A 27,822-nucleotide genomic window follows, 5' to 3' on the forward strand; every position below is an offset into this window, starting at 1 on the left:
TCTGGGGATTTTCCAGGTCATGAGGGAGTCATGTATGAGGAGGTTCCCCAGCTTTCCCAGATCAGCCCTGTCCTACTGCATAATCAGACCACACACTTTGAGAAATGTTCACTGCTTTCCTCGAGTCCCTACAGCATGGGCTGTCAAATGCATGAGTCCCTGGAAGGGAAGGTGACTGGGCTAAAGGAATCATTTGGCCAAAAGTGCATTTTTAAAAGAACAGCCTGGTGGTGTGAACTGGGCTCTCTGGTAAGTGGCTTACTTTGGGTGCAGGACAGGCTGGGCCCCATTGCTGGCTTGGGCAGGTTTGGAGCGCAGATCTGGGCTATAGGGGAGGCGGGGCAGGTGCTCCTGAGTGGCAGAGGCTTCACAGCACAGTCCTGGCCTGGTTTCTGCCTTTCTATCTGAGTTGCCTTGGGCAAGTCATTCGCCTTCTCCGCAGCCCGGTTTCCTCATCTGTAAAACGGATGGAGTTGAGTTGTCCAGGACTTGGGCATGGAGGTTGGACCTTCTGTATTCTAACAAGATTCTAATCTAGGGGATTCAAGCATGAGTCGCTGCAGTTTGAGGAACCCTGATCTCTGCCAGACTGCTCAAAGGTAAACCAGCTGTGCAGCTTCCCTGGGGAGACTTGTTAGAAAGGCAAATTCATGGAGCCTGGCCTGGTGCCCAGGCCTGTAACCCAAGCACTCAGGAGGCTGAGGTGGGAGGACCACCATGAGTTCAAGGCCAGCCTGGGATACATAGTGAGTTCAAGGCTGGCCTGAGCTACATGGTGAGACCCTAGAAAGAAAGAAGAGAAATGCAAGGGCACGGAATCCAGATCCACTGATGCACATCTCTGGGGGTGGAGCCTGGGGACTTGGGTCCTTGCAGCTTCCCCAGGGAGTTCGGAGGCTACAGCATTCGCTGGGGGCACACCATGCTTTCTTTTTTTTTTTCTACACTTTTTATCAGTGCATTTGGATGTACAGATGAAGGGGTTTATTTTTAGACTTGTACTTTAATCACCCCCCATCTGCCCCCCGGTCCCACCCTCCCCTTAGTTACACATGGGCTTTTTGGGAGGAGGGTTTCAATGCAAAGTGTGTTTTCTGCTGCTTTCCAGAGTGCTTGCGGTTCTGCGATGTCATTCTCTTCCTCACTTTAGCTCTGACCAGGAGAAGATGGAGGCTCAGGGGAGGTTGAGAGGCCCGTCTATCTCTTCTCATCTCTCCACATCTTGTAGTAGGGATATTAGTGTGAAGATGTTTCTGGCAAGTGTCACTGAGCTGTTACACGTAATAAAACTGCTTATAAATTATAAACTGCTTGTTAATTTCCTGTCCCCTGTGGGCAAACAGAGGCTCTGTTGGGACAGGAGCTGTGGTAGCTATCTTGGGTTTTGATCAAGGTTTTGGAGCTCATGAACTGCAGCTCCTCTCTTCTATCTTATTTACTGATTTATTTATTGTGGTACTGGGGAGCTGACCCACAGTCTTTGAATTGAGCCACATTTCCAGCCCTTTTTATTTGAGACAGGGTCTCCCTAAGTTGCTAAGTGACTCAGACTGGGCTGGAACTTGGCATCCTTCTGTCTCAGCCTCCCAAAGAGCTGAGATCACAGGAGTGTGCCACTACATTCAGCTTCTTCTACCATTTAATATTTTAATAGGTAATACATTCATTTGGTTTAGTTTTTGTTTGTTTTGTTTTGTTTTTTTGAGACAGAATCTCACTATGTACTTCAGGCTGGCCTTGAACTCATTATGTAGCCCAGGTAGGCCCTGAACTTGTGGTGATCCTCCTGCTTCAGCCTCCCAAGTGCTGGAATTAGAGGCATGCACTACCACACTTGGCTAATGTGGTTTAAACATCATGTAATGAAAGCTATAGTGAGATGTTTTCTTCCCATGCATGTCACATAACTACCCAGTGCTTGTCCTTGCCAGATAACTGTTTATCATTTATTGTGTCTAGTCTAATTAAAGCTAATACTTGGGAAAGTTGAGGAATCTCCTCTTTTATGTTTGTTTGTTTTGTTTTTTTGATACTGGGGATTGAACTCGGGACCTTGTGATTTCGAGGCAGGTGCCAGAACCACTGAGCTAAATCCCCGGCCCAATCTCCTCTTTTATGAATCCCTTATGCCTCTCAAAATCTCTGATATATACCTTTTTTTCCAAATCATTTTATCACCCTGGAATAAAATTTCATTAGATCACAGAATTATTCCTTGACAAAAAGTCCTGCAAATTACGGCCTTATTTGGGTCATCTTCTTTTTTTTTGGTACCAGGGATCGAACTTGGGACCTTGCACTTGTGAGGCAGGTGCCAGAACCACTGAGCTAAATCCCTGGCCCTGGGTCATCTTTTTTTTTGTTTTGTACTGGGGATTGAACTTGGGTCCTTGCGCTTGTGCAGCAGGCAGTGAAACCACTGAGCTAAATCCCCGGCCCTGGGCCATCTTCTTTTAAAAATGCTCTATCTCTGAGACAGTTCTGAGGTACCAGTCTTTTACAATTTAGTGTGGATTATTCAAACACAGAATCTCTTTATGCAAACACAAGCAATATACAGAGTCCACCAGAAAATGTATACACACTTCAGCACTTCACCGTACTAATAAATGTCTGGAAGATAATGGCCACCAGTTTGAACATCTCTTGTAATTGTAGAGGCCACAGGTAACTTGTATTAATCTTGTGATGTCTCAATAAATTTAATATTAAAATATATACAAATTTTTCTTTTCCTGATGTATACATTTTTGGTAGACTCTGTATATATTAAAATATATATATACATGCAGTATAATGCTTTGCCACCTCTGCCGAACACAGTTTACAAAATAGCATATACACTGTTCTGAGCCTTCCTTGTTTCACTGGATATAACACATTGTGGTTATAATATATTATGTGTGGTGCACATTCAGGTTGTTTTCCTTCTGTTATCACAGACACCTCTGAGATGAACAACCCCACCCCTGTGGCTTTTTGCAGGTGCACACTATGTATATGCAGGATAAATTCCCAGGGATGGGATTGCAGGTATCTGCATTGGTAATTTGAGAGATAGTACCAATTTTCCCACCATAAAGTCAATACCAAATTGCACCTGCATCAGCTTTGGATGAGAAATTGCTATTTTCCTACATCATTGCCAACGAATTAAATTGTCAGATTGTTGGATTTCCACCAATCTGATAGGTGAAAAGCAGTGACTCAATGTCATCTTAATTTAAATGTGTTATGAAAAGTTTTAAATTTATAGCATGGTTAAAGACCATTTCTATTTCTTTCTCTAGGCTGGTCTTACTCATATCGTTTGCTTATTTTAAAACTTTGGAGTTTTGTTGGCTTTTTCTGTTTCATTCTAGGAACTGTTGATATATTAGGGATTAGCCTTCTGTCTTTGATTCGATTGCATCCAGTGCTTTGTTTTGTTGTTTTGTGTTTTGGGGCGAGAGTATGCAAAAGGTTTTATTTTTACACAGTCAAATCACTCTCAGCGTTAATGGCTTCAGAAGGTACAGTCATAGGGACAGACCTTCCTCACCTTAAGGTAACAGGATGTGGCCTGTGTTTTCTAATTTTACATTCAGATTTTTATCCATTTGGAATTTATCCTGGTGTATGTGGGAGGAATAGATCCACCTTTATATTTCTTTCCCCAGATGGCTCTCGTTTCCCTGCTAAACTGAGAAACTATTTTATCTTAAGCTTTTTCTCATAGACTTTGGATCCAGTTCAGAACTTGCTGCCTTTCCCTCTTGATTCCCACTGTTTTGTCTATTAAGTTTCATAATACATCTTACTGGGCCGAAGATTTAGCTCAGTGGTGCCACACCTGCCTTGCAAGCTCAAGGTCCTGAGTTTGATCCCTGGTACTGGAAAAAAGCAAAAAACAAAGAACAGCTTACTATATGGAAGGGATGTTCCCCCTAAGTTTTGAACTCTTTCAGGATATTCTTTGTTTATTTATTTTTCCATTTCAGCACTAAACTATAATGTCTAATCACACACACATGTGCTGGTGTTTTGATTGGAATTGCTTTAATGAAAACTCAGGTATTACACACATGCAGAAAAGAGAATAAACTGTAAGTATATAACTTGATGAGTTATCACGAAGTGAACATACCCTTGAAACTGTTGCCCAGATCTGGAAATATCTGTAGTTATGTGACATGCATGAAAAGAAAACATCTCACTATAGTTTTTTTTTGCCTGAACTTAGCAGCATGTGGACCCCACCACCCTGCAGGCCCCAGTCACTATTCTCACTCACCTGAGAGGTAATCATCGTCCTCATTTTCTATGCCATAGATTGGTTTTGCTGTGCTTAAAAGAGCCTTTATATACATATATGTCAAATATATGTATCTTTTTGTATCTGGCTTCTTTTGCTCACCATAATGTTCGAGGGTTTATTTATCCATTCTGCTGTTGATGAACATTTAAGTTGTTCCCAGTTTCAGGGTCTCATGAGTTGTGCTGCTGTGAACACTGTAACACATGGCTTTTGGTACCAGGTCTACACATATTTTTTCTTTCTTTCTTTTTTTCCTTCCTCCTCATCCTCTTCCTTCTTTTGTAGTACTGCAGATTGAACCCAGGGCTTCATGCACACTAGGCAAGAGCTTCACCACTGAGCAATATATGCAGCCCTTTTTGTTTTGAGATAGGGTACTTGCTAAGTTGCCCAGCCTGGCCTTGAACTTGTGATTCTCTTGGCTCAGCCTTCTGAGTAGCTAGGATTCCAGGTGTGCACCTTGGTGCTTGGGTTCAGGTATATACATTTCTGTTAGATATTTGTTTTCTCTCTTTTTTTTTTTTTTGGTATCGGCAATCGAACTCAGGTCCTTGTGCTTCCGCAGCAGGTGTCGAAACCACTGAGCTAAATCCCTGGCCCTGTTAGATATTTGTTTATGAACAGAATTACTGGGCTGTGGGAGATGCACAAGTTCAACTTAGAAAATATTGCCAAACTCTTTTCTTTAGATTTGCAAGGGGCGGGGATGTGGTTCAGTGGCACTGCGCCTGCCTGGCAATCACAAGGTCCTGAGTTCGATTCCTGGTTCTGAAAAAACAAACAAAGAAAAAAAACCCAAATAGATCTGCTACACTTGGATTTGTTGATCTTTTTAGTTTTGGTCATTCTGGTGTGTGTTTAGTGGTATTTGTAGTTTTTTAATTTCACTTCTTTAATGAATAATAAGGTTGAGAACATTTTTATATGTGCATTGGCCATTTAAACATCCTCTTTTAAAAATTCTTTTAAAAATTTAAAAATCCTCTTTTATAAAATATATAGGATTCCTTTAAATTTGCACATTAAATTCAGAGGATGACATATTTATGAGGTTACATTTTCCTACCCAAGAACATGGTATGTTTTTTCGTTTGTTTATGTCTTCTTAGTATTGTCTACAGGGTTTTTTTTTTTTTTTTCCAGTACCAGGGAGAGCTGAGCTACACCCCTAGCCCTGTCTTTATTTTGAGACAGACTCTCAATAAATTTCCCAGGCTGGCCTTGAATTTGTGATCCTCCTGCCTCATCCCCCCAAGTAGCTGAGATTAGAAGCATGTGTGCCATGCCTGGCTACAGTTTTTTAATATATACCTTGCACATTTCTTGATAAGTTTATTCCTGGATATTTAAAAGATCAACAAATTCAAGCGCTGCACATCTATTTGGAAAACAGTAATTCTGCTTATCAGTAACCTGAAGGCAGGTAGCATGGCGCACACCTGTGATCCCAGCTACTCAGGAGGCTCCCAAGTCCAAGTGGAGGAGCTCCTTTGACCGAGCCAAGCGCTGGCACGGACTCCTCTGGGCTGTCTGTGGTCCCCACAGTCTTATGTACGCCTCTTTTCCTGAATGAAGGAACCGTTGGTTTGATTCTCTCCCAGGAATGCCAGCTTCCATTCCTTCCCGGCGTAATGGGCCATCGTAACTGGGGTTTCCCATTGAATTGGGAAAAACTGCCTGATTCTGATCTTAGTCTTTTCCAGTTAGTTCTCTGTGGTTTTTGTAAATGTTTATTTCAAAACAAAATATACTAACCCCCTCAGAAAAAGCACAACCGAATAACTTTCATCCTGTTACACTTAGTTTTGTTTATGTAAGGATTTGGAGAATGTCCCAGGGGGCTTAGGCTATCTGTGGTATTCTAAAACTAAACTTGGGACTCATTGCCCTGCTGTTTCTCAGGAAGGGTGAAAAAAAATAAGTTAAAAGGGTCTGGGTTAGAAACAGAGCAAAGCCTTTGTGGCATCCACTTGGCAGGGCAGTCCAGTGGTTAGGACAGTGGCCTCTGGGCCGGAGCGGGCTGAAATCCTTGCTCTGCTCCTGACTTGTGTGACCTTGGGCAGGTCACCTCCCCTTCTTGTCCTCAGTTTCCTCATAGGAAAGAGATGATAACAATATTTCCTACCTTCTGCCATGTTGGGATTCAGTGAGTTAATATACAAAATATTCCTTGGCCTGTGGCGGACATCCGACAGATGTGGGGGCGGGAGCATTCATGGGAATTGGAGCTTCCAGCAAGGACTGGGCCAGGTGGGCTGTGCATCCAGGATCTTTTCCTGGCTTGGCTGATGCTGATCTTGTGACAGATGTCTGCAGGGTGTGCTTAGACAGGTGGGGCTTCTACTGTGAAGCAAAAGAAAGACATTTGAAAAAAAAATTCCTCAGCTGGGGATGTACCTCTGTTGTAGAGTGCTTGCCTAGCATGCATGAAGCCCTGCACCAGAACAGAGCAAAACAAAACAAAACCTTTTGTAAGTACCTGGGCTGCAGAAAGCAAAGGAACAGAGCCAAAGATTCCTGCAGGTAGGTGCTTCAGATAATAAAATTGTGAAAATTTGGAAGGAGGGTCAGGTCAACACCCTTGGCTTCTAGCCAGGCTCTTCTGTGGTCTATAATTTGGGACTGGACTCCCTCCCAAGGGGCTGGTTTTCGTGGGAATGAAGCAGCCATCCACAGTGTCTCTCTAGATCTCGCTGCCCCATGGACCTCGTGTGTTTGCAGTTGAGAGGGTGCGGGGTGCATGTGCTGTGGGCAGGGGCACAGCTTCCCGTGGCCAGTGAGCAGGAAGGGGCACCACAGGGAGGGGTTCGGCCAGCCCTGAGAACTCCGACAGCGCCAGACCAGCTTCATCGGGGCTTCTGCCTGATTTGTGATGCCTGAGTGGGGTTGGAGCCTTCGTCACCAGCCTGCTGTTTCCGAAGAGCTCCTTTTTGTTTTTAAATTCAGAGGATATTTTACTTAAAATAAAACATAGATCTCAAAACATTCAATTTGGTAGTATGTCAGTAGAGCTGCCGTAGCAAAGTACCTCAAACCTGGTGGTTCATTATAACAGTAGAACTGTGTCTGCACAGGACTGGAGGGAGGGAATCCAGAACGAACAGGCCACAGGGCCAGGATCTCTTGGAAGGCACCAGGGGAGCCTCTTTGCCTGTCTCTTCCCAGCTTCTAGTGATGGCAACTCCTGGCACTCCTGACTCGTACATATATCACTCTAATCTCTGTCCTGATCATCATGTGGTATTCTTTGGGCTGTCTCTATTTTTTCTCTCTCTTTTTTGATTAGGGCCTCTCCCAATCCAGTCTGACCTTGTTGTAATTCAATTACACCTATAGAGACCATCTTTCCCAATAAGGCCCCTTCTGAGATTCCAAGTAGATGTGAATTTTGGGGGAAAGCACTGTTTAACCCACATAGGTGACATTATGGTAGATCATGAATGTTCCCCAAGGCCCTCTTGTGCTCATAGGCTGGGCTTTTGGAAGGTGATTGGATTATGAGACTTATGGCTGACTTGCTTGTGGGAGGTGGGGTGGGGTTGGAAGAGGCGGGTGACTACAGGCGTGACCCGGAAGGGTTTATCTTCCTTCCCAGCTCCTTGCTGCACTCTGCTTTCTGGCCGCTATGACATGAGCAGCTTTCCTCTGCCTAGGCCCTTCCACCACCCTCTTCCTGCCTTGGAGCCAGCCAACCATGAATTGTAACTGTGAGGCCAAATAAACCTCTCCTCCTTCACATTGTGGGTGTTGGGTATTATGTCCCAGTGACAAGGAAAGTGACTAAGACAGATGGGTTTTGTCAATTGTGTAAACCCATGTGACACCCACTCCAAGCAAGAGAGTGAACATTTCCAATGCCCCAGAAAGTTCTCTCATGTTCCCTCCCAGCCACGTCCTACCACTACTCCCTGCCCTAGATAACCACAGTTGATTTTTTTTTTTTTGGTACCAAGGATTGAACTCGGGTCCTTGCACTTGCACAGCAGGCAGCAAAACCACTGAGCTAAACCCCTGGCCCAACCACAGTTGATTTTGATCAGGATAGATTAGTCTTTAAAAAACAAACCAACCCATGCTTACATTCAAATCAGTGGACTTATATAGTGTGTGATCTTTTGTGTCTGGCCTATTTTCCTCAAAATAATGGCTTTGAATTGCATCTGTACCACTGCATGGGTCAGTGATTTGTTCCTCTTCATTGCTGAGTAGTATTCCATGGTATGATTATACTAAGGTTTCTATGTCTTCTATGGATGGATATCTGGGGGTTGTTTTCTATTTTGGGAACTGCATATTGTTCATAATATGAATATAGCAGCAATGCATATTCACATTTACTCTTTTGTTTGGTTGTTTTTTTGAGACAGGGTCTTACCATATAGCTCAGACTGGACTTTAACTCACTACACAGCTCTGGCTGGCCTCAAACTGATGATGATCCTCCTGCCTCAGCCTACCTAGTGCTGGAATTATAGGTGTGCACCAGCTATTCATGTTTATTCTTTATGGGGTATGTACTTTTCCATTTCTAGGCTATATACGAGGAGTGCAATTTCTGGGTCATTGGGTAGGTGAATGTCTAACTGTACTGGATTTGCCAAACAGTCTTCCAAAATGATTATACCATTTTACCAATGTCTACTCTCAGGGAAATGTCTGAGAGTTCCAGTTGCTCCACATTCTGTGAGCTCGGATAATTATTTACTTGGTGATAGCTGCTTTATGGTGGGAGGGGAGGATAACCCCTTGGCAGAAGTTTCATCGACAGAGCTAAAGACTCCCCCCAGCTACTGACTCTGACTCATTCCTTTTTCCTTAGTTTTGTTCTCCCTTTCGTCTTGCTGTGGGACACAAAGGCCTGTAGAGTCCTCTTTTCAGAGACCAGCCCCAGAGCGCATTCACCACATTCTGCTTTTCCACTTTGAGTCCTCTTGCTTGTCACAGGTCACATGTTGGAGGTCAGAGGTCAGAGGTCAGAACTGGGGTCCTTTTAGAAGGACAACAGCAGTTTCCTGGAAGCGGGAGCTGTTCAGAGCATTCAAGGGCCGCATTGATTATTCCCACAATGGCCTGCTCTTTCTCTCTTTCTTTCTCTTACAATCAAGTAACTATTTTTTTTCACAGATCTCTATTGATAGTGCAAAAGCAACAGCAATAAAGGAAATAATTCAGAAATAAAAGAAAAATCTTAAGTTCCCCAAGACCCATCTTTACTGTTATTAATAGTGAATAATACTAAGAATAGTAAATACTGAGGTAGTGTGAGCTCTGCCAGCTCATGTTTTAAGCTTTTTATACATGGAAACCCAGTGAACCCTTACACAGTCCTTTGAGGTCAGAATTTTGCATCAAGCCCATTTTACAGATGAGGAGCCTGAAGCGAGGTGGAGCCAGGATTCAAGACCAGGCAGGGCACCTTCAGAGACTGTATCTTACTTGCATGTTTTTCCTTAGGGTCATTCATATTTTAGAAACAGAATCACTTTATGTTAAAAGGAAACGTTATAGTGGGGTGTGGTGGCACATGCCTATAATCCCAGCTACTTGGGAGGCTGAGGCAGGAAGATTGCAAGTATGAACCTAGCCTGGGGAATTTAGCGAGACCCTATCTCAAAAGTAAAATTAAAAATCTGGGGATGTAGCTCAGTGCTCCTAGGTTCAATTCCCCATATGGCAAAAAAAGAAGAAAAGGAAAAAGGAAACTTTATCTAACTACCATAAATGAAAGATCCACATTTCTTACTGTAAATAGATAATAGCTATAAAAGTACATACTTTGATAAACACATACCATTATTCTTTTTTCTCTTTTATATCATATCACATACCATTATTTTATTCTAAATAGTGCTATAATCCCCACCTTTAAAATTTTTTTTTTTTGGTACCAGGGATCGAACTCAGGACCTTGCACCTGTGAGGCAGTCGGCAGAACCACTGAGCTAAATCCTTGGCCCCCCGTTTTTTTTTTTTTGGTACTGGGGATTGAACTCGGGTCCTTGCGCCTGCGCAGCAGGAGGCAATACCACTGAGCTAAATCTCCGGCCCAAAGAGAAGCTTTTTGTTTTGGTACCGGGGATTGAACTCATGACCTTGTGCTTTTGAGGCAGGCGGCAGAACCATTGAGCTAAACCCCTGGACCCTTCCTTGGCCTTTTTAATTTTTTTTTTTTTTTGAGATTGGATCTTGCTATGCAGTACAGGCTGGCCTTGAACTCACTATGTAGCCCAAGCTGGACTTGAACTCACAGCAATCCTCCTACCTCGGCCTCCCGAACGCTGGGACTACAGCTGTGCTCTACCATGCCCACTTCTTGCTTTGTTTTGCAGGTATTACATCGAAGAAAATTTTGCCCAACTCAATGCCAGCAAGATTTAATCCTAGCTTTTCTTCTAGAAATTTTATAGTTTTAGGTTTCACAAGTAAGGCCACGGTCATGTCAAGTTAATTTTTGTACATAGTGTGAGGTAAGAGTTGCCCTGAATTTGATTTTGTTTAGTTTTGGTGTAAGGATGTCCACTGCAGCTGGGGATGCGGCTCCAGGGAAGAACGCTTGCTGCAGACGCTCAAGCCCATCCCCAGCACTTACATGAAAAAAGTGCACTGGTTTACACAGCAGAATTGACTGAAAGCTCTCCTCCCCTTCCCTCTGTCCTCTCAGTTTGATTCTTTCAAAAAGACCAAGAGGATTAATTTTCACACTTCCTACAAGATTAAGGAAGTTATAATATGTAATCATTTTGCTATGTTGTTTGTGGAGGAGTTGGCAAGGGTTCAGCACTCAGTAATATACCAGTTCATTCTCAGATTATGTTAACAACTTTCCTGTGGTTTGGAATTTAGGTTGGTTCCATATTTTTATTTTCTCTTCAAATATAAACAGCGATGAAATAAATATTTCAGCTATATGGTATTTTTTCCTTTAAAATTATTTTAGGGTATATATCTAGCTCTTTATCCACACTACAAATTGCAGTTAAAAGTGTTTGATCCAGCTGGGTGCAGTGGCACACACCTAGAATCCTAGCTATTTGGGAGGCCAAGGCAAGAGGATTGAAAATTTGAGGCAAGCCTGGGCAACTTAGCATGACGCTGTCTCAAAATAAAAGGTGCAAAAGGGCTGGGGACGTAGCTCAGTGGTAGAATGCTTGCATAGTATGTGTGAGGGCTTGGGTTCAATCCCCAGTGATCCACTCCTCTCATAACAGGTTGTTAAATGAATTGGTTGCTAAATGAGAAATTGTATATAGTATAAACATTGCAATACTCAGAGCAAGGAAATGATGAAAGGAAATTCCAACTTGATGACTTTATTTTTATTTGCATAACTCTTACATGCAGTACTGTATTGTATGATAGAACAGAAAATTACAGTTCCGTGCTGTACCGTACAATCAGCAAAAATTATAGTACTACATTAAAAATTATAGTACAGGGCCAGGGATTTAGCTCAGTGGTTACGCCGCCTGGCTTGAAAGCGCAAGGACCCGAGTTCAATCCCTGGTACCAAAAAAAAAAAAAATTATAGTACTATAGAAACAAGGTGTACTGTGAAAAAAAAAGACATTGAGGGTCTATAAACAAGATGTATAGAGCTGTATATATATAAAAAAGACGGTCATAATTCCAAACAGCACACCTTGGTCGTAAGTGCAGTCGTTAAACAGGGAAGGTGGCTATACCAGGAATATCTGTACTGCACATGGATAAAGAAAAGTGTTTCATCAATGCACTCCACCAGAAGCAGTGTGCTGCTGTGAATTACTCCTGCCTCCCACCAGTGGAGACCCCCGGAGAACTAGAATCACTGCTGTTGTTAGGAAGGCTTTCCTGTCTCCCCATCCCAGCTCATCCCATGGTTGTGTGATCGGTGGTTTCTCACCCAGCCCATAGCTGCACACGCTTTCCCATGATGCTCTTTTCCACTTCTTTATTGCCTGCTTAGCTTCTCCACTGGCCTGTGTGCCTCTTACAGGAACCATCGTAGTAGGTGCCGAATGAGTATTAAGCATAAAGATGGTGCCCAGTTCAGTTTCATCAGCACCGTCACTGGGCCTGGTGACTCCGTGATGGGCCTGCAGAGAGCTGTGTCTTAGCAGCCACGGCTTGTGTCACCTTTGGGTTCTACATCATGTCATTATTTAGACAGTGTTCTCTACATGTGGGCCATGTACCATGGTCAGTGTTGGGTGATGTCATATGCTGACTGGATCCTGCAGTTAAGAACACTGATTCTCAGAGTGAGGTCTTTTTCGACTCTTATTTCTGTGGGATGTAGTTACTCAACTTTGGCATGAGTGGCATTTGGGGATAGAAAATTCTTTGGTGGGGGGGGGTCATCCTGAGCATTGTAAGATGTTTAGCAGTTTCCTTAGCCTCCTCCTGCAGATGCTAGTAGCCCCCTCCATGTTGTGATCACCAAAAATATCTACAGACATTGCCAGATGTCCCCCAGGGGACAAAATCATCCCAAGATGAGAACCGCTGCTCTAGGAAAATCAGCTGATGCTAACATATTTTAAGCGACTTCTCTTGGCCCATGGATCCAAGGGTGTACTTGATAAAAGTCAATCGGATGGCTCTGGGCCATGTGGGTAGAGGCAGTGCCTGTCTAGAACTCAGTGAATCTTGGTTTGAGAAGCAGGCATTGAAAGCAAAACATGCAGGCCTGGATCCTATCTGATTTCAGAGAAAGGCCAGATGTAAGAAGAAAGCACAATGTTCTATTTGTGAGACATCTTGGCAAAGCTGTTGCTCTGCTACTGCCACTGCTTGCCTCATGGGGCAAGACTCAGTCAGAAAGCAAGAAAATTAGAATATCACCTTTAGCAAGTCTCAATGAATTAAACACAACAGCATCTGTGGTCATGACAAGGGTTTGAACTTGAGTCTGACCCAGGTACCAGAGGCAGAAGCAAAGAGGACAGAGGAGCAGCAGAACTGCAGCAGGAGCCTGCAGTCCACAAAGCCTACCTGGGGACACTTGTTAAAAGAAAAACTAGACAAAATAATAATAGCTGGGCATGGTGGGACACACTTGTAATACTAGCTACTCCACTGAGGCAGGAGGATCACATGTTCAATGCCAGTTTGGGGGACTTAGCAAGACTCTGCCTCAAAGTAAAAGTTTTATTTCACTGTTTATTTATTTTTTGTTTTTTTGAGGCAGAGTCTCATTTCGTAGTTCAGGCTGGCTTTGAACTTACAATGCACACAATGAGAGAGAGAAACTGCGGCTGTGCTGTGAATAAGTGGATCCTAGACTCTGTAGTTGCTCAGGAAAGGAACTCTCTCTTTTTTTTTTTTTTTTTGCTACTGGAGATCAAACTTGAGACCTTGTGCTTGCCAGGCAGGTGCTCGGAACCACTGAGCTAAATCCCCAGCCCTTTGAATTTACTAAGTACCCCAGGCTGGCCTTGAACTCTTGGTGAGCCTCCTGTCTCAGCCTTTGAGTGTAATCACAGGTATGCACCACCACACCCAGCCTCAGAATAAACATTTTAAAAAGGGCAGGGTATGTAGCTCAGTGGCAAGTTTGAGGCCCTGCGTTCAAACTCCAGTCCTGGGAGAAAAAGATTTAATAGAGTTTATTTGAACAAATTATGGTTCTTGATTCAGGGAGCACTCAGAACCGGAAGAGGCAGAGAGCTCCTTGTAGCAGCTCAGGCAGGAGCTTTTATAGACTGACCACAAGAGGAAGCCGAGGAAAATGTTTTGGGTGGGTTGGGGTAGAAAGACTATAGTTAAGAGGTTAGTCGGTGGTGTCTGATCGGTGAAATCTTTAGTCAGAGGTTAGTTGGCAGTTTCTGAGTGGTGCAGTCTCTAGGAATAGGTGAACCAGTGGTTTCTGAGTGGTAAAGTCTTGTGTTTTGCTGTTGACATTGAACTTGGGTTTGTTTTGTAGACACTTAAATCTGCCCTGCCCAATGGCCTCCCAATTAAAACATTTTTAACACATTTGACACACGAAGTCATTCTAATTATTAAACAGAAATGTTGTAAGGGAGGACCTGGGATGTAGCTCAGTAATAGAGCACTTGTCTAGCAGCTCAGTGGAAGAGCACTTGTCTAGCAAGTGTAGAGGTCCTGGGTTCAATCCCCAGTATTGGAAAAAAAAAAAAAAAAAAAGGATAGAATGGGATGAGATAGAGAAGAAAATCAGTAGATTAAAAAAGGTGTCAACACTTTCTTTTTTCTTTTTCTTTTTAGTACTGGGAATCGAACTAGGGACCTTGTGCTTTTGAGGCAGACACCAGAACCACGGAGCTAATTTCGCCACCTGCTGCACAAGCGCAAGGACCCGAGTTCAATCCCCGGTACCAAAAAAAAAAAAAAAAAAAAAAAGAACCACTGAGCTAAATCCCCAGTGACATTTATTTTTTAATTTTATTTGTACATGTCTGTAGTTTATCTAGTTTACAATCCTCTTGCAGAATGGTTACATGCACAGTTTATAGTTTGTTTCTTTTTTTTAAAATATCCCCTCCTCTCCCCCTCCTCTTTCTCCTCCTTCAGTTCCCCTATCCATTTTTTGTTCCTGTTAATATTATTTATCTTAGCTCATGTTATAGCCTATAATGTTTACATTCATTGGCGTTAGTAGGTTCCTGTGAGTGGCACATCTTCATTCTTCCTTCCCCTCCTCTCCCTTCATCCTGGTATCAACATTTTTAAATGGATATGGCTAACTATAATGTTCAGGGCAGCACAGTTGGTTGATAAAACCACAAAGAAATCCAAGAAGGTGTTTGTGATAGTTGTCAGGATGGTGGTTATGTTTACAGGGAGCTGGGCTTGGGCTGGAGCACAAGAAGGGCACCTGAGCAGGCTGGACAGATTCTACTTCTTGAATGAGTGGTTGTCTTAGTTACTTTTTCTTGTTGCAGAGACAAAATACCCAACACCCAAAGTTAAAAGGGGAAAGGTTTATTTTGGCTCACAGTTGGCAGAGGTTTCAATTCATAGTCAGCTGGGTCCAAGCTGGGGCTGCATGGCAGAGGGTCATCAAAGAGAAACAGTCCATGGCAGGCAGACAGAAGGCAGCAAGCAGCAAACAACAAGCAAGGACCCTCTTCGTGTCCCTTATATTTCATCTAGGCTACCAGCCCTCACACCCAGAACTATGCCAAACCAATCAGAGGACTAATTTAGTAACCACACACACTTAATCCCAGCCACCTCTGAAAAAGCCCCATTGCATGAGGCTTTGGGGAGATATCTAGACACGAACCATAATAGTGGTAGTCATAAGATGTGATTGCCTCGTCATAATTCATTAAACTGTACATTTGCTTGCTTCATGTCCTTTGTATCTGTGTTTTATTTTATTGTTATTGTTTTTTTGAGACAGGGTCTTGCTATGTAGTAGTTCAGGCTGGCCTTGAACTCATTATGTAGCCCAGGCTGACCTCAAACTCACAGTGATCCTCCTGCCTTAGCTTCCTAAGTGCTGGTGTGTTTATATGTGTGTGCCACCATGCCCAGCTATTTTAAAATAAATTTTCTTAAAATTAAGGTGTAGATGGATATGATAGCACATATCTATAATCCCAGGAGGCTGAAGCGAAAGGACTGCAAATTGGAGCCCAGCTGGGTAATTTAGCTAGAACCAGTCCTATAATAAAAGATGTAAAGGTTTGGGGATGTAGCTCAGGGCTAGAGTGCACTGAGGTTTGATCCCTAGTACCACACACACACACACACAAAGGCACAGAAGAACATGTGTAGTGGGCAAAAAGGAAATAAGAAAATTATGTTTTTTGGGCAGGGGATTTAGCTCAGTGGTTCCACCGCCTGCCTCGCAAGAGCAAAAACCCGAGTTCGATCCCTGGTACCAAAAAGAAAAAATGTTTTCATTTTAAAATATAAACAATGGAGGGATAAACAAAAAACTAATCAAAATGTTTTTCTGTCTGGAAAGGGGATAAATATGGCAGGGAAAGCCAGAGACTGGAAACCAGACTTCTGAATAGACCTGTTGCTGTTTTTCTTTTGGGATGCCCTAAATCACGGAGGCCAATGGTTTGGCTTTCCTGGGCCATGTTCAATGCAGGGGAATTGTCTTGGGGTGCATGTAAAATATATACCATAGGGCCAGGGATTTAGCTCAGTGGTTCTGCCGCCTGCCTTGCAAGTGGAAGGTCACGAGTTTGATCCCAGGTACACACACACACACACACACACACACAAATATATATATATATATATATATATATACCATAGTTCCATGTATGTGAGTAACAAAACTTCCTTTTCTAAAATATTTTTTATTATAACATTCATAAAAGAGGGCAACACAGATTAAGCAAGTGGGATATTTGACCTTGTTTTTATGAAATGTAGCCACAAATTTCTGGTTTGGTGGCAGGGATTGAAATTCCTAGTGAGTTCTCTAAGTGCTTGTCACAAATTTTTAATCTAATTTTGTGTGCTTTTTCATTGAAAATAGTTGTTCAAAAATGTACATACTGCTCAAAAATCAAATAAAATAAGGGGAAAAAATGTGTGTACTGCTGAAAAGCCACAACACGAGTAAGGTGGGATTGTGAAGCAAGTGCTATTTTTTGCTGGGAAGGAAGGTGTTGTAACAGTCTAGCAGAGACGTGATCAAAATTTCCTTTGTCCCCCTCCCCCTCCTGGGGTTCAAACTCAGGAACTTCACACTGAGCTATAGCCCCAGCCCTTTTTATTTTTGTATTCTTTATTTTGAGTAAGGGTCTCGCTAAATTGCTAAGTTTCCCAGGCTGGGCTCCAACTTGCTATCCTCCTGCCACGGCCTGCCCGAGTGCTGGGGTTACAGAAGAGCTCCACCATGACCAGCTGCAAATTTTTCTTTGAGTTGAATGCCTGATTGCAACTCTATACATTCCACAACTTAATCAGCAACGATTTCTTTTTCTTTCTTTTTTTTAATTAAAAAAAAATTTTTTTTGGTACTGGGGATCGAACTCAGGTCCTTGCTTATGCTTACATCGGTGCAGCAGGCGTCAAAACCACTGAGCTAAATCCCTGGCCCAACCATTTTTCTAACGTTAGCAACGTTGTGTAGGTAATTGTAAAAATAGCTTGAGCAGGGGCTGGGGATTTAGCTCAGTGGTTTTGCTGCCTGGTGCATAAGCTCAAGGACCCGAGTTCAATCCCCAGTACCAAAAAAAAAAAAAAAAGGCAAGAGCAGAGAACTCTTTGATACATTTTTGTAATTTCTGTGCCACAGCTGCTAACAAACTGTTTTTTTTTTTTTTTGGTACCAGGGATTGAACTCTGGTCCTTGCGCTTGCGCAGCAGGCATCGAAACCACTGAGCTAAATCCCCGGCCCCAAACTGTTTTAACTTATGAAATAACACATACCCAAGTTTGATAATTAAATGAGAAAGTACACGTTTGCTTAACAGCGATAAATGCCTGTCTTAGGTGCACGTGCAGGTAGGGTGAATGCTGTCATACAGCTGTGGTGATTCACTGGTGACTTACACTGACTGTGTGCAGTGGCGCAGGAGGCAGAGCTAGGCTTGCCTTGCCCTTCTCTTCACTGCCTGCCCTCGACCTTGACCGAGTCCACATCTGAGTGCTGCTCAGTTGAGTTACAAAAAATACAGGTAACATTCATGTCACGTTTGAAGTTTGTGATCTTGTGGAGCCACATTACTAGCTGTGCAGGGCCAAAAGCTGTGGGTTGGATAGGACTGATTAATGAAAACTGAAAAATATTTTAAAAATCCCTAAATATCAGCTGGGTGTGGTGGCGCACACCTGTAATTCCAGCACTCAGGAGGCTGAGGCAGGAGGACTGCTACAAGTTCAAGGCCAGAATGGGCTACACAGTGAGTTCAAGGCCAGCTGAACTACATAGCAAGATCCTGTCTCAAAAAAAAAAATCCCCCCAAATCAAAACCCATGGTCTTTTGACTATACATACCCAGTCAGAATATAATGCTAAAATAAAAAGAATTACAAAAGACTTTTTTTCTACATATTAGTGTTACTATTTTGAAACTATTAAGTAGATAGATAGATAAAGACAGTTCTCTTGTGTCATTGAGAAACAAGATTTCCTTTACAAGAAAAGAGACACAAAGCCAGGCATGATGGTGCCTACCTGCAATCCCAGCACTCTAAGAGGCTGAGGTAGGAAGATTGTAAATTTGAGCCCAGCCTAGGCAACATAATGACTTAGTGAGAACTTATGACTAAATAAAAATATTTTAAAAAGGGCTGGGACTTTAGCTTGGTGTGATCCCTGGGTTCAGTCCCCAGAACTGATGGAGAAAGAGAGAGAGCCAAATATTAAATTGAAGTTAAAACCTTGATGACTCTAAATGATTTATCTAGGAATTAATGATCCACCTGTATTTTTCTTTCTTTCTTTCTTTTTTTTTTTTTTTTTGGTACTGGGGATTGAACTCGGGTCCTTAGCTTGCGAGGCAGGCGGTAGAACCACTGAGCTAAATCCCCGGCCCTACCTGCATCTTTCTTAGAAAAGTTGAATTTCTAGATCTGTCCACCTGAAAAGGCCTTGACCAACGACAGTGCTGTAGTAATGAACCCAGTGCCCAGGCTGTGGGGTGTTCGTGCCTTTTATCACTGAAAGGGGTCCTGGGTTGGGGCAGGATCTGACTTCAAGTCTGAGGCAGAAATTGCACAAGCTAAGTCTGGAACCTCCTAAGATGCCCGACAGCAAGGAAACTACTGAAGATCACAGAAGCCCTGACAGTAAGACAGGAACCAGCTAGAAGGAGCTCTCAGTAGCCGAGTGAGGAAATGACTTGAACATCAAAGAGAGTAATGAATACCCACTTTGGAAAACAGCTCAGCAATTTCTTACTGTTAACTCTCCAGCTATCATATAATCAGTAACTCACTCCTAGGTGCTTATCCAAGACAAATCACTACATACATTCATACTGTGTATTAGTCCATCTTCCATCATTACAGCAAAATACCCGAGGGTGGGTCATGTGTAAAGGAAACAGGTTTATTTTGCTCACAGTTCTGAAGGTTCAAGGTTGTACTGCCAGCATTGGCTGGCTTCTAGTGAGGACCTCCTGATGAACGGCATCACAATGGCAGGACAGTATGGGGAGGGAGCGATCACAGAAGGACACCAGAGAACAGGCAGTCAGGCTTCATGGTTCATTGCAGTCATCACTCCTGCAAACTCTCTCCCAAGAGAACTAAATAAATGCCTTCCAAGGGCAGAGCCCCCATGACCTAATTGCCTTGCACTAGGCTCCACTTCTCCCAGGCTGACCCTTCCCTCAGCACTGCCATGCCCAGGACCTGGCTTTGGAAACGGGAAACCCTGGGGGACAGACTCAGACCCTATCCAAGCCACCGCAGCCTGTATGCAGGTGTGGAGAGCAGCTTCGTTGTCCATTGCTGAAGCCTGAAAGCAGCTCAGCACCCCTCTGCTACTGCATGGATGAGTACACGCAGGTACTGTGGGAAACTTACCACTCAGCCGGAAACAGAACTCACTTCCAGCCCCCTCAGCCACACGGGGGAATCCCTGCAGCATTTGCCAAGTGAAAGAAAACAGGACAAGAATGGCTGTTACTGTATAATTCCATTTATAAAACATTCTGGAAAAAAGTCAAACTCCAGGGACAGAAGTTGGGTCAGTGGGATGTGGCGAAAAGGATAGTCGTCAAAGGGGTACAAGGGAATTTGGGGGTGCTAGAGATGCTCTGTACCTTGAATGGAGTGTTAAGGTATTGTTTGTTGAAACTTCTCAAGCTGGGAACGCTTAGTGGGTGGACTGTAAAGTTCACTTCATGTTGTACCTCAACAGCATGGCTTAGGAATAACTAAAGTGGATTGATATAATAAACAACTAATTAGGGACCAACCGTCATGTAACTATCCAGAACATGAAGTTCATGATCAGCAACTGTTTCAAAGGAAGCAAATGGTCATTGATGTTCTTTGCCCCGGGAAGGTAACTTTACCTAAGATAGCAGTTGGGGAGAACCAGCCAAAATGCACAAGATCACACTGGCTGTCATCTCAGTATTTGGAATCAGAACCCATGTGTGTGTGGCACGATAATTGGCTTTAGGATGATTTATGATTCCTTGGATTATGTAAAAAAAACCCCAAACCCCTCAAATAGACTTGAAAGATGTGGCCTATATATATAAGAAGAGGAAGAGAGGGAGGAGGGTTGCAAATTCAAGCCCAGCCTGGACTGTATAGTGAGAACTTGTCTCAAAAACAGGTTGGGGAGGCAGGGATTTAGCTCAGTGGTTCCACCGCCTGCCTCATAAGCGTAAGGACCCGAGTTCCATCCCCGGTACCAAAAAAAAAAACCAAAAAAAAAAAACCAAACAAGCAAAAAAAAAAAACAAAACAGGTGGGTAGGTAGGGGGAAAAGATGACTCCAGGAAAAAAAGTGAATTAAACAACCGGATGTGGTGGTGCATGCCTACAATCCTGGCACTTGGGAGGCTGAGGCAGGAGGATTGGTCTGAGTTCCAGGGCAGCTTGGACTACATAGTGAGTTCAGGGACAGCCTGAACTCACATAGTGAGATTCTGTCTCAAGAAACAAACAAACAAACAAGTGAAAGAAATGCATGGAATGGACAGTCAAGGAGACTGTAAAGGCCAATCTGGTGTTGGCAGAAAGAAGTAAATATTCTGCAGCTACTTGCCAGGTGTGGTAGCACACACCTGTAATGCCAGCACTGAGGAGGCTGAAGCTGGAGAACGGCTATGAGTTGGAGGCCATAGTGAGTTCAAAGCCACATAGTGAGACCCTGTCTTTAAAAAACAAAAAAATTTTTAAAAAAGTAAAACTCTGCAGCTACTTTATCTATGGTGATTGTATGTATTTTTCACGAGATAATAAAACATAAAAACTTTCAACAAAGTAATTTCAGGGCAGGGGATTTAGCTCAGTGGTGCCACCGCCTGCCTCCCAAGCACAAGGTCCTGAGTTTGATCCTTGGTCCAAAAAAAAAAAAATTCAAAATGATACTAAAATGCTAATTATTTATGTCTAGAGGATACCAGGGAATAACTCATTCTGAAAACTGGGAAAGGGAATGAATCTGGCTTTTATCCTGCTATTTATATTCAGACCAAATTTGATGATAAGAAAATAGATGAGGAGGGAATGTTCTACTTTAGAGAAGAATACCAACAATAAATGTAGGTGGAAAGACAGAATCAGGAAGTCAGCCTCTGATGAAATCCTGGATCAAGGCTATGGTGCCCCGTGAAAGATAAAACTTGTGGGAAATTCATAATGGATGAATCAGACAAAAAGAACATGACATTATATACCTGCTACTGTGATGACACAGGAAGTATTAAACTTCTGTAAAAATTCTGAGGGCTGGGGATTTAGCTCAGTGGTGTTACTGCCTTCTTTGCAAGTGGAAGGTTCTGAGTTCAATCCCCGGTACCAAAAAAAAAAAAAAAAATTCTGTTTGAGCCCAGCCAGGTGCAGTCACATACGCCTATAATCCCAGCTACTCAGATGCTGAGGCAGGAGGATCGAAAGTTTGAAGTCAGCCTGGGCAACTTTGCGAGATTGTCTCAAAATAAAATCCGCCCCCCGCCTCCCCATATCAGGGATCAAACTCAGGACCTTTGACTTGTGAGGCAGGCGGGGTGCCACTGAGCCAAATCCTCGGCCCTCAACATAAAATTTTAAAAAAGGCAGAGGGGGTGTCTGTGGATGTAAATCAGTGGTAGAGCACCCCTGATTCAATCCCTAGTACTGGAAAAAAAAAAACCCAATGAAGCCTCTTAATCTAAATACTAGAAATACAGAAATTAAAAAAAAAAGTTAGGGCCGGGGATTTAGCTCAGTGGTTTCAGTGCCTGCCTTGCAAGCGCAAGGTCCCGAGTTTGATCCCTGGTACCAAAAAAAAAAAAAAAAAAAAGTTAAATGACATCCAAGGATGTGATCAGCCAAATCCAGAACATGGGAAATCTACAGAACAAGTCACTTCATGTCTCCAACAAACATAGGGGGAGAATGGGAAAGTCACTGGGTATGGTAGCACATGCTTGTAATCCCAGCACTTGGGAAGCTGAGGCAGGAGGATCACAAGGTCAAGGGTAGTCTTGGCAATGTATAAATAAGCAAACAAAAAGGAAAGTTAATTATTATGAATTTTTAAAGTCCTAAGATCTCAAAACTTCCAGAAATTAGGACAGTGTGGTACTATTGGCATAAGAATAGACACACAGGGGGCCAGGGAGTAGACAAACAGGTTTAGGAATGGAATAGAGCCAGACTTACAGTCCCAGCCCCCTGGAAGCCTGAGGCAGGAGGACCACAAGTTCAAAGGCAACTTAGTGACTTAGCAAGATTCTGTCTCAAACTGAAAAATTTTGAAAAATGGAATTGAGAATACAGAAATGATAAATCCTTGTGTTTATAGTCAACTGATTTTGACAACAGTGCCAACAACTTTCAACAGAGAAATAATAGTCTTGCAAGAGGATTGCAAGTTTGAGCCCAGCCTGGGCAACTTAGTGACTTAGTGAGATACTGTCTCAAAATAAAAAATACAAAAAGGGCTGGGGATGTCACTGAGTGCAAAGGCCCTGAGTTCAATCCCCAGTACCTCAAAAAAGAAGAAAATACTTGCCAGTCATATATCTAATAAAGGTCTAGTACCCAGAATGTATAAAGAACACCTGTAACTAAAATATAAAGACAATGCAATTAAAAATGGGCAAATAATTTGAACAGAAAGTATACAAGTGAAAAGAAAGTATACAAATGGCAATGAACATATGAAAAGATGCTTGACATCATTAGCTGTCAAGGAGATACAAATTAAAACCATAGTGAAATATCAGTTATAATGGCCACAACAAAAAACCACAAATAATAAGTGTTTACAAGGTTGTGAAGACATTGAATCCTCCTACACAGCTTGTGGGAATGTAGCCTGGCATCTTCTCAAAAAGCTAAACAAAATTAGCATGTGACCCAGCCATTCCATTCCTAAGTGTATACAGTAGTCCCTCCTTACCTGCCATTTTGCTTTCTGTGGTTTTAGTTGCTTGTGGTCAACTTTGGTCCAAAAATATTAGATGGAAAATTCCAGGAATAAATGATTCATAAGTTTTATTTATTATAATTATTTTTTGAGACAGGGTCTCACTATGTAGTTCAGATGGGGTTTGAATTCACTGTGTAGCTCAGGTTGGCCTAGAGCTCATGGCAATCCTCCTGCCTCCACCTCCCAAGTCCTGAGATTACAGGCATGCACTATCATGCCTGGTTTATAAGATTTAAATTGCATGCTGTCCTGTGTAGTGTGATGACATCTTTTGCCATCCTGCTCCATCCCACCTGGGATATACAGCATCCCTTTGCCCAGTGTATCCACACTGTATACACTACCTGCCCATTAGCACTTAGTATGTAGCTGCTAGATGATCAAATCGACTCTTTCAGTATAACAATGCTTGTGTCCAAGTAACCCTTATCCCACTTACAAATGGCTCCAGACCACAAAGGTAGTGGAACTGGGAATTCAGATATGCCGAAGAGAAACCATGAAATGTTTCCTTTAAGTGGAAAGGTGAAAGTTCTCTACTTAATGAGGAAAAAAATATCATATGCTGAGGTTCCTAAGATTTATGGTAAAATGCTGCTAATTGTTGCTAATTGCTTACTAATTTATACATGAAACTTTATCATAGCTATGTACAAATGGGTTGAGGGGCATAGTATGTATAAGGTTTGGGATTATCTGCAGTTTCAGATATCCAGAGGGGTGCTGGAATGTAGTATCCCCCAAGGGGACCACTCTACCCAAGAGAGTTGAAAACATTTTCTCTCTCTTTTTTTTTTTTTTTTTTGGTACTGGGGTTTGAACTCAGGACCTTGTGCTTATGAGGCAGGCGGTGGAATCGCTGAGCTAAATCCCCGGCCCCTCTTTCTTTTTTAAATTTTTTTATTGTTTGTTTGTTTTGGCTTGGTTTTCTTGAGACAGAATTTTGCAATGTAGCCCAGGCTGGCCTTGAACTCTCAGCAATGCTCCTGCTTCGGCCTCCTTAGTGCTGGGATCACAGGGGTGTGCTGCCATGCCTGGCTGAGAATTGAAAACATTTTCACCCAAAAGCTTGCCTGAGTGTTTGCTGCAGTATCATTCATAATTTCCAAAAAGTAGAAACAACCCAAATGTTCTCCAGCTGATGAATGGAAAAGAAAATGTGGCAGATTTACACAATGAAGTATTATTCGGCCATAAGTAGGAATGGAGTACAGGTGGAGCATCCTTTAGTCTGAAAATCTTAAATCCAAAATGTTCCAAAATCTGAAACGTTTTGAATGCTGACATGATGCCACAAGTCGAAATCCCACACCTGGCCGCCTGTGACAAGTCTCAGTGAGAACACAAGTGCATCTAGAAATACTGTATAAAGTCACCTCCAGGGTGCGTGTGTGAGGTGTACGTGAAACATAAATGAATTTCATGTTGGGACTTGGGGCCCACCCCGGCTTATCGATTACGTACATGCAAACATTCCAAAGTAAAAAAAAAAAAGCAGTCTGAAATTGGAAACAATTCTGGGCTCAAGTATATTCTGATAGCCTGCTCCACTGTGTGCTGTCTTAGTCTGCTGGGGCTACCATAACAAGATACTGAAAACTAGGTGGCTTAAACAGCAGGAAGGAGTTTTCCCACAGTTCTGGGGGCTGGAAGTCTGAGATCAGGATGCTAGTATGGGTGATTTCTGGTGAAGACTGTCTCTTTGGATTACAGATGGCCGCTTGCACGTTCTATCACCCCGTGACTATGTGACCCCCTTGTGTGAGGACAAAGAGGGACAGGGAGGAACATGCTCTAATGTCTCCTCTTATAAGGGCACTGATCACACCATGAGGGCCCCATCTTTGTGACCTCATCTAACCCTAGTCACCTCCCAAAGATCCCTCTGCAAATCCCATCGCAGTAGGGGCTAGAGCTTCAACATATACATTTGGAGAGACTCAAACTTTCAATTCACAGCATGGTACAGGTGAGTGAACCCTTACACATTTGCTAGTGAAAGAACCACACGCTGTATGATTCACTGTATATGAAATGTCCAGGACAAGCACGTCCATACAGACAGAAAAGATATTAGTGATTGCCAGGGGCTGGGGGAAGAGAGAACAGAGAGCAACTCCTAATGGATTCTTTATTTTAGGGGCAATGAAAATGTTCTGGAGTTAGATAGTTGTGATTGTTGCACAATTTTGTGAGTGCACTAAAAACAAAACAAACAATAAAAACATCCCCAAACACCAAATTGTACACTTTAAAATGGTGAGTTTTATGGCATGAGAATGATTTCTTTCTTTCTTTTTTTAGAATTATATCTTTAAACAAAAGAAAGAAAAAAGACTTAAGAGACATCAATCAAATGTACTGTATGGGATGACTTAGTTGGTTCTTGATTTAAACAAACAATTTTTAAAAAATGTTATTAGAAAAAGAGGGAAAACAACATGGATTCTGTATTGAATTATATTAAGGAGTTATTAATTTGGTGAGGTGCAATAATTATATTCTGATTTTGTATTTTTAAATACTTATATTATTTTATACTTATATTTTTAAAATACCCCAGGGAGAAAAAGTGGGGGAAGGGTGAAACTAGAATGACAGAATATTTACAATTTTTGAAGCTGAAAAATGGCTATGGGGTGGTCTGTTGTGCTATTCCATTTTGTTTGTGTTTGGCAATTTCCATAATAAAATGCTGCAAAAAAATCAAGTATGGCAGAGCAAATAAAAAAGTCCTAAATTCTAGAAAGTTCATCTGCAACTGAAGAATCTGAGCTAGGCCCTAGGGAAATGACAGCAGACCTTTGTCCTTGAAGGCCTCCTGGCCCAGGACTGAGCTGCATTCTGAGAAAAGAATATTCCTGAACCACTCCCAAAATTTACTTGGATTGCAATTCATCTTGCTTTTTACAGAGCATTCTACAGAGTTGACACACCTTTATGTTGTATCAGTTAGCTTTTGCTGTGTAACAAACAAGCTCAAAACTTAGTGGCTTAAAGTAAATAAGAAGATTAGGGCTGGGGATTTAGCTCAGTGGTTTCACCGCCTGCTGTGCAGGTGCAAGGACCCGAGTTCGATCCCCGGTACCAAAAACAAAAAACAAACAAACAAAAAAAGAAGATTAGTTCTCACAATTCTGTGAGTTGACTGAGACCCAGGGCTGACTTGGCTTGGGCCAGCTGGTCTAGGATGGCCTCAGTCAAATGTCTGGAGCCTCAGCAGTACCTTCTATAAGAGGCTACCTGGGTTATTTACATAATGCAAAGCCTCCCAGAAGCAAGAGGATGCACAAATGCCTGTCCCTTTGGTCAGAACAAGTCACATGGCCCAGCCCGGATTCAAGGCGGAGGGATAGACTTGTTTGCAGAACGGACTTGTCTAGCCAGGGTCTGACCCAAGCCAGCCCTCAGAATGAGGCTGACATTTTATGTGTGGGCCAGAGTAAGTCCCATGCTACATGCACATGCCCCAGAATTGAAATCTTATTTCCATTGGTAGAATGGGGGTGGCAGGGGCAATATTACTCAGAAATATCAATCCTGAGCCTATGGAACTGACCAGAATGAATAGTTCCTGTATCTGCTTTTGTTTCTCTCCCTTTATCTGTGGCCTAAACTCAGTCCTGTTTTTCTCCCACCTCCTCCCTGACGTCTGTGACTCATTCCTTGTGACAGCTCTTTGTGTCTCCCACAGCCTTAAGGGAATGTGGTTGGGTTCGCAGGAGGAGGTTGGGCTGGGCACAGGCGGCCTTGCAGCCTCAGCCGGCTTCCGCTCCCACAGGTCCTCATTCCCTGCCTCTAGGGTGCAGGGTTGTGTGCACAACTCTGAGGCCTGTATGGCCCTGTCCCAGTTACAGGAAGGTGGCCAGGCTGGCAGGTGACAGAATAATCTGTCCCTTGGACGTAGGCCTGGCCTCTCTGGGGAGAAGAATGCTCAGGGTAGGTGTAATAGATGGTAGGTGTAATAAAACATGACGCCAGGTCTTCACACACTCACTATGCAGCCCAGGCTGGCCTTGAACTTACGTCAATCCTCCTGCCTCAGCCTTCTGAGTGCTGGGATTACAGGTATGCACTACTATGCCTGGATTTATTTTTAATTTTTTTCTCCTCCTCTCCCTCCTCCTTCTTCTCCTCCTTCCAGGGATACTGGGAATTGAACCCAGGGTTTCCTGAGACCTTTACTATCTTTTATTTTGAGACATAGTCTTGCTAAGTTGCCCAGGCTGGACTTGAATTTGTGACCCTCCTGCCTTAGCCTCCCAGAGTGCTGAGATTACAGGCATCTGCCACCACATCCAACCATGTAACAAACATAACAACAGCAGGGCCCTGCCTGTTTCCTTCATCCACTTTCTGCTTTCCACACACAGGACTCAATGTTAAAAAGCTATCTATCTATCTATCTATCCATCCATCCATCATCTTCTCAGTGACATCTCTTACCACAACTTCATTCAAGCCCTTATCTGTTAACTCCCCACCAGGGAAGACTTAGCTCTT

At 42.9% G+C, this 27,822-nt stretch overlaps 1 protein-coding gene across 5 annotated transcripts in view; it reads left to right on the forward strand.

The window, feature by feature from the left end:
• The window catches only part of Il34 (interleukin 34), a 64,473-nt gene that overhangs the window by 21,499 nt on the left and 15,152 nt on the right, over positions 1-27,822 (forward strand). The window contains exon 1 of one of the 5 annotated variants that reach the window (XM_087204650.1): positions 6,514-6,820. The exons of the other annotated variants lie outside the window; for them this stretch is intronic. The gene's annotated coding sequence lies outside the window, so the exon portion shown is untranslated. Of the gene's footprint in view, positions 1-6,513; positions 6,821-27,822 lie in introns of those variants that run through there. 5 annotated transcript variants of the gene reach the window in all.

The sequence above is a fragment of the Heterocephalus glaber genome, unplaced genomic scaffold, assembly GCF_053883595.1.
Source record: "Heterocephalus glaber isolate CG9 unplaced genomic scaffold, H.glaber_assembly_v1.0 deba00000071, whole genome shotgun sequence".
In the NCBI taxonomy this organism is placed as follows: domain Eukaryota; kingdom Metazoa; phylum Chordata; class Mammalia; order Rodentia; family Bathyergidae; genus Heterocephalus; species Heterocephalus glaber.